The following is a 7,091-nucleotide window of genomic DNA, read 5'->3' on the forward strand; positions in this document are numbered from 1 at the left end:
GCCCAGGCTGGAATGCAGTGCATGATCTCGGCTCACTGCAAGCTCTGCCTCCCAGGTTTACGCCATTCTCCTGCCTCAGCTTCCCGAGTAGCTGGGACTACAGGTGCGCGCCACCATGCCCAGCTAATTTTTTGGTATTTTTAGTAGAGACGGGGTTTCACCGTGTTAGCCAGGATGGTCTCGATCTCCTGACCTCATGATTCACTCGCCATGGCCTCCCAGAGTGCTGGGATTACAGGCATGAGCCACCACGCCCAGCTAATTTTTGTATTTTAGTAGAGACGGGGTTTCGCCATGTTGGCGAGGATGGTCTTGATCTCCTGACCTCATGATCCACCCACCTAGGCCTCCCAAAGTGCTGGCATTACAGGTGTGAGCCACCATGCCCGGCCAATTTACTCCTTTTTATTAATGGAATATGAAGTCATATGGACAAGAGTACTAAAGAGGATCCTGTTCATATTTTCTCTGCTATTCCTCAGAGAATAAACATATTCTATGAGAAGGCAGCTGTATGAACTTGCATTATAATCTTATAAATGAGGGGTTTGATTTTATGCTGCTAGTTATATTAGAGAGAATCAAAGCTACCCAAAATAAATTATTTCTGCCAAAAGAGGTTCAAATGTTTCATTTTCCAAAATAAGACTGGTGTGTAACATAATCATAAGCTTATTTTTATTTTTATTTTTTTGGTTGAGATGGAGTTTCGCTCTTGATGTCCAGGCTGAAGTGCAGTGGCGCAATCTCGGCTTGCCACAACCTCCACCTCCCAAGTTCAAGCGATTCTCCTGCCTCAGCCTCCCAAGTAGCTGGGATTACAGGCATATGCCACCATGCCTGGCTAATTTTGTATTTTTAGTAGAGACGGGGTTTCTCCATGTTAGTCAGACTGATCTCGAACTCCCGACCTCAGGTGATCCACCAACTGCCTCGGCCTCCCAAAGTGCTGGAATTATAGGCGTGAGCCACCGTGCCGGCCATATTTTATAAATTTATTGACGTTGTCTATATCCTCAGAGCACTTAGTCTCATTTATTCTGACTGCTGGAAATCTGAGAATAAACCTATTCTTGTAATATTAGAAGTAATATCTATAAACCTATTAGTGATAGACTTTTTCAGTTCTCTAGAACTTTTTTTTTTTTTTGTGATATTTAAATATAACATTTAAGCTCTTAAACTATTATATAGTACTGTCAGGTTTCCTTTTTTTTTTTCTTGAGACGGAGTCTGGCTTTGCGCCCAGGCTGGAGTGCAGTGGCGTGGTCTCGGCTCATTGCAAGCTCTGCCTCCTGGGTTCATGCCATTCTCTTGCCTCAGCCTCCCAAGTAGTCGGGACTACAGGTGCTGCCACCATGCCCGGCTAATTTTTTGTATTTTTAGTAGAGATGGGGTTTCACTGTGTTAGCCAGGATGGTCTTGATCTCCTGACCTCGTGATCTGCCTGCCTTGGCCTCCCAAAGTGCTAGGATTAGCAGGCGTGAGCCACTGCACCTGGCTGTGCTGTCAGGTTTCTAGAAACTTAAGTACTTAAAAAAAATCCAGGCATTGATAAGCCATTTAGTGTTGAGTTCTATAATACATACTAAATGCAATTACATCTCATGAATGCTCTGTTTTTGCTTTTTTTTGTTTGTTTGTTTGTTTGTTTGTTTGTTTTTTGAGACAGAGTCTTGCTCTGTCGCCCAGGCTGAACTGCAGGGGTGCAATCTCGGCTCACTGTAAGCTCAGCCTCCCGGATTCATGCCATTCTCCTGCCTCAGCCTCCTCAGTAGCTGGGACTACAGGCGCGTGCCACCAGGTTGCTAATTTTTTTGTATTTTTAGTAGAGACAGGGTTTCACCTTGTTAGCCAGGATGGTCTTGATCTCCTGACCTTGTGATCTGACCGCCTCGGCCTCCCGAAGTGCTAAGATTACAGGCGTGAGCCCCTGTGCCCGGCCTGCATTTGTTTTTAAGGCAGATAAAATAGAAAATGGCTGGAAATGTATGTTCATGTATGCTCATGGGCTTTTAAAGTTAAGAAAACCCTGGACAGCTGATCAACAATTATTTCCATTTTTACTGACTACACATAAGAACTTTGGTTTTAAGGCTATTGTCTGATTCACAGGGCTATGTGGTTCTTTATATTCATTCTAGTTCAATAAATAATTTGTTAAAAGATTTAAGATTTTTGTTTAAATGAAAATAACAAGACATTTTCAAAGGCCTAAAATCACATTCCATCTCCATTCTCAAAGCAATATGCTATTTATCTTTTAAAGATAAACAGAAAACTAATGTTAACACTCTAGATTGCCTCATAAATGCTTCCACTATGATGAAAGAAAACATACTATACCATACTACTGCCCACCAATGCCTTCCGTATCTGTTGAAAGCATCAAAACTAAGTATAGATGTGAACCTAGGGGTTGCTGGTTTATTACTTTGGAAATTAGTTTTCAGTAGGACGTTAAACTCTAGGGCTACTGTTTTCTGGAACTTAAGAGCTTGGACCAGTATCTAGAGGATAACATAGTAGAAAGGGCCACTTGCGGTTTTAGAAAGCAACAGAGTGCCTAGGATATAGATGAAACCAAAGAAAGGTGACAACTACAGCAGTCTGCTAGTGTAACTCTTCAAAAAAGGTATTCTAGGCAATACTGTGTACACAGGAGTTATGATTAGGCCTCACTAGCACAGTAGCTAGTTAGATTAAGCAAAGCAGCAGAGGAGATCAGCATGTAAATCCTTCATTCTTAAAAGACCACTCATACATACACATCTAATTAAATGTCACTCAAGAGGTGCATGAGTAGAAAAGTCATTCAGCAAAGTCAATTTCTCTGCATTACTTGAAAAGCAGAGGTCCACATGGAGTGTGTAAGTCCCCCAAAGCAGGAGCAGAAATCTCAAGTAGTGGTAACTCTGTGGGGGAATGCTCTAAAATTTTCAGTTGTGATTGCATCACCTTTGTGGAAATGACTGGTTTACTACGCAATAGGTAAATCTTGAAACAACAAAGTAGCAACCAGCATAGCATACATGAAAGGTAAAGGTAACAAAAATACTTGAGAAAACATAGAAGACTGTTGAAAAAGTGAAAACCCCACCTATGCCCTACGGCAGGGGAAACAAATCTCTCCCAGCAGTCATTTGGCAGGGATTAATGGATAGCAGCCAGTAAGAGTGACACTAACAAGGAGGGAGGAAAACACAATCTGAAGACATCTCAAGTATCATCCCCATCTATGGCTTGAAAATTATTTCAACTTCTGTGGGTGTGGTGGCTCACACCTGTAATCCTAGCACTTTGGGAGGCCGAGATGGGCGGATCACGAGGTCAAGAGATCGAGACCATCCTGGCCAATACGGTGAAACTCCCTCTCTACTAAAATACAAAAAATTAGCTGAGTGTGGTGGCGCGCGCCTGTAGTCCCAGCTACTTGGGAGGCTGAGGTAGGGGAATAGCTTGAACCTGGGAGGTGGAGGTTGCAGTGAACCGAGATTGTGTCACTGCACAACCGCCTGGCGACAGAGCAAGACTCCATCTCGGGGGAAAAAAAAATTATTTCAAATTCTTAGTGGGGATAAAGCTACTATTCTGAAGCAAAGGAAGGCAAACACCCTTTCTCTTGTAGCAAAAAAATCACCAGGCCAGGCACAGTAGGCTAGGAGGCAGAGGTTGCAGTGAGCTGAGATTGTGCTGCTGCAGTCCACCCTGGACGACAGAGTGAGATCTGCCTCAAAAAAAAAAAAAAAAAAATAACCAAATTCTATTCTTCATAAAAAGCTCATTTAAAAAAATTATTGTTGATTATATATACAAACAACTTTATCTACTTCACTTTATGGCTCAAAAAATACCTTAAAAGCTGCCATTTATAAAAAACATTTTGGCCTCTCATGTAAGTCTTCTCAGCCTCATTAACTGTCTTCAACTACAAATTAACAAGAATAGAGACTGAATAGTACCAAAAGATTAGCAAAGAGAATATACTGGATTACATTCTGGTTTTATCACATTTCCAATATTAAAATTTCTCTTTCTTTTCTTTTATGATATGGTAGGGGTAAGATGGAAGAAGAAAAGAATGGAACAGGAGCTAGGCGCGGTGGCTCACGCCTGTAATCCCAGCACTTTGGGAGGCTGAGGTGGATGGATCATGAGGTCAGGAGACTGAGACCATCCTGGCCAACATGGTGAAACCCCGTCTCTACTAAAAATACAAAAAAAGTAGCCGGGCATGGTGATGCACACCTGTAGTCCCAGCTACTCAGGAGGCTAAGGCAGGAGAACCACCTGAACCCGGGAGGCAGGGGTTGCAGTGAGCCGAGATCGCGCCACTGCACTCCAGCCTGGGCAACAGAGTAAGACTCTGTCTTTAAAAAAAAAAAAAAAAAAAAAAGTATATACTTGAACAAAACTAAAAACTTCCTTCTATTAAGATCATGAAACAGAACCAGTGTTCCCATGCCAGACAGGGGTTATGGCATGTAATCTGTCATGTGTGCAGAGATATCCTGTATTCTATAAACTTTATCAAATATGAGGGAAGTTTAAAAATCACTGACAACAACCTGAAAAGGGGATTATTCCCAGGCTCAATACTATCTAGAGACGAGATTATTAATTCTGTGACGCTTTTAGAAAAATCATGGAAACCACCCTAGAAGTCTGCAACTCTCTATTCAAACTCTGCCCTATCCTTACAATGGTGTAAGATACCTCCCTAGGCAATGTTGGTTTATCTAGGTAGGATTACTTCAGAATCACCAAGTTTCCTCCTACAAGGAGCTAGGTTAGAACACAGGGTGTCTGCTGAAATACAAAACACTTAAGAATGCATACAGAAAGAAAAAAACTTTCACTATGGAATACAGAATTAAGAGAAAAGGTGAGCAGCAGTGACTAGGTGATAGAACAGAAGACGCTAATTAGTTTTGCACTTGCTTGTTTCAAATCTCCTCTCAGAGTAAAGGTCCCAGAAATTAGGAGGGGCAGTCCTATCCTGCACTGAGCTCTATGTGGAGCTGTGGCCATCCTGTGGCCAGGAAGAGTGTGCAATCTCTGTCTGTGCTCCTACTAGATGGCAGGCAGCATGTTAGGAAACTGCACACATGTCAGAAGGAGGCAGATTATCTCTGGGCAAACACATCAGCCCCTTCAACTAGTAAACCCTGAGCCTCAGTCAGAACTAAACAGTGCTCTGTAAAAAGACAGCAATGGATAACTAATCAGCTTTTTAAAAATTTTTTCAGGTATTCATTTTATGAAAATCTCTGACTACCTTGGCTATTTAGCAATCTGGCCTAATGTTTCCTTTAGAAAAATTATGCTCATAACAAGCTTTATTCAGTAAGCATGACAGCACTAAACCACAATATATTTTTCTTTTTCTTTTTTTTTTTTTTGAGACAGAGTTTCACTCTTGTTGCCCAGGTTGGAGTGCAATGGTGCAATCTCGGGTCATTGCAACCTCCGACTCCTGGGTTCAAGTGATTCTCCTACCTCAGCCTCCCAAGTAGCTGGGATTGCAGGCATGCGCCACCATGCCCAGCTAATTCTGTATTTTTAGTAGAGACAAGGTTTCACCATGTTGGTCAGGCTGGTTTTGAACTCCCGGCCTCAAGTGATCCACCGCCTCAGCTTCCCAAAGTGCAGACGTGAGCCACCGACCCTGCCAGCCACAATATATTTTTCTAAGGCTCCATGTCCTTTAAATGTATTCCCTTACAGTCTAGATACAAACAAATCCAAACCACTCTTTTACAGGAGGCATATCTTCTTCAGACCCCATATGATTTGACTCTTTTAAATTCTGTGTTTATTTTTCTGTGTATTATAAGGTATTGAGTTAGTTTAAATATAGTTCTTTTGGAAGGATGAGAGATTACTTTACTGATCTTTGATTCATATTTTCCTAGTCAAACTGGAGAATTTGCAAGGGAACAGTTCACCCGGTACAAAATTACAAAGAATAAATTCTTTCCCTTAAACACATGCTACGCATCTCTTTTCACACGGCAAATGAAAACAAAACAAAACACCTATGTTACATGTACAAAAACACAAAAAAGAGTAAGTGACATTTTGGGGTAGGATACCATGTCTCTTACCATTTAAAAGCTTTTAATAGTCAATATGACTCTCTCCAATGTCAAAATAGGATCTGTTCTCTCCAACCTGCTAGGCTAAGTAGCCCTTCTTTTTCACATGCCCACAACAAAACCCACCATAATAAAAGAGGTCAGCCAGAGAAAAAGGAAACACTTATCATAACTCCTGAACCATTGCGGTGTAATGTTTATGTAGCATTTACATGAGTAAAGATCGTCATAAGCTTGGATTTAAAGTACTGAAAGGGCAGGAAGAGTGCTGCTGCATGCACATGGTAGTCAACGCAACAGTCTACATTTAGTGTGTTGAACAAGCACACTGAATAAAACCTATGACAGTACAATATGTTGTACTCTAATATCAGATCTGTGGATACCGGCAGGACTTGCTTCCTGATTGATCAGATAATGCAAAGGAATTTGCCAGGTAGAAGCAGGCAGAACTATTAAGGTTTTCATCCCCTTTCTGCTGGATGGTAATGCAGAGTTCTTTAGAGAGGAATCAGAGCCATGGCAAGATTTACAACATTTTGTACTGGGAAAGGACAAACACGAAGTGTAAAATGATGTAAAGACTAACTCAACTGGGATCTTTCTGAATGGATCTAGCTTTTAGGAACATTTATTCTATCCAAATTCATAGTTTAATTATAGTTCTCTGGTTAAGTAAAATTTGTGTTCAAAAAAATTGTGCTTGGCCAGGCATGGTAGCTCACACTTGTAATCCCAGTTATTTGGAAGGCTGAGGCAGAAGGATCACTTGAGCCCAGGAGTTTGAGGCCAGTGAGGCCCTGTCTCTACAAAAGCAAATAAACATTAGTCAGGTGTCGTGGCTCACGCCTGTAGTCCCAGCTATTTGGGAGGCTGGGGTGGGAGGACTGCTTGGGCCCAGGAGGTCAAGGTTGCTGCGAGCTATCATCATGCCACTGCACTCTATCCTGAGAGATGGAGTGGGATCCCATCTCTATTAAAAGAAAAAAGTGC

General features: G+C 41.8%; 1 protein-coding gene across 14 annotated transcripts in view; it reads right to left on the bottom strand.

Annotated features, from left to right (window-relative positions):
* CSNK1G1 (casein kinase 1 gamma 1) overlaps positions 1 to 7,091 on the bottom strand; it is a 102,378-nt gene that overhangs the window by 25,259 nt on the left and 70,028 nt on the right. The window lies entirely within an intron of this gene.

This window comes from Rhinopithecus bieti, unplaced genomic scaffold (assembly GCF_001698545.2).
Source record: "Rhinopithecus bieti isolate Rb0 unplaced genomic scaffold, ASM169854v2 scaffold_13262, whole genome shotgun sequence".
In the NCBI taxonomy this organism is placed as follows: domain Eukaryota; kingdom Metazoa; phylum Chordata; class Mammalia; order Primates; family Cercopithecidae; genus Rhinopithecus; species Rhinopithecus bieti.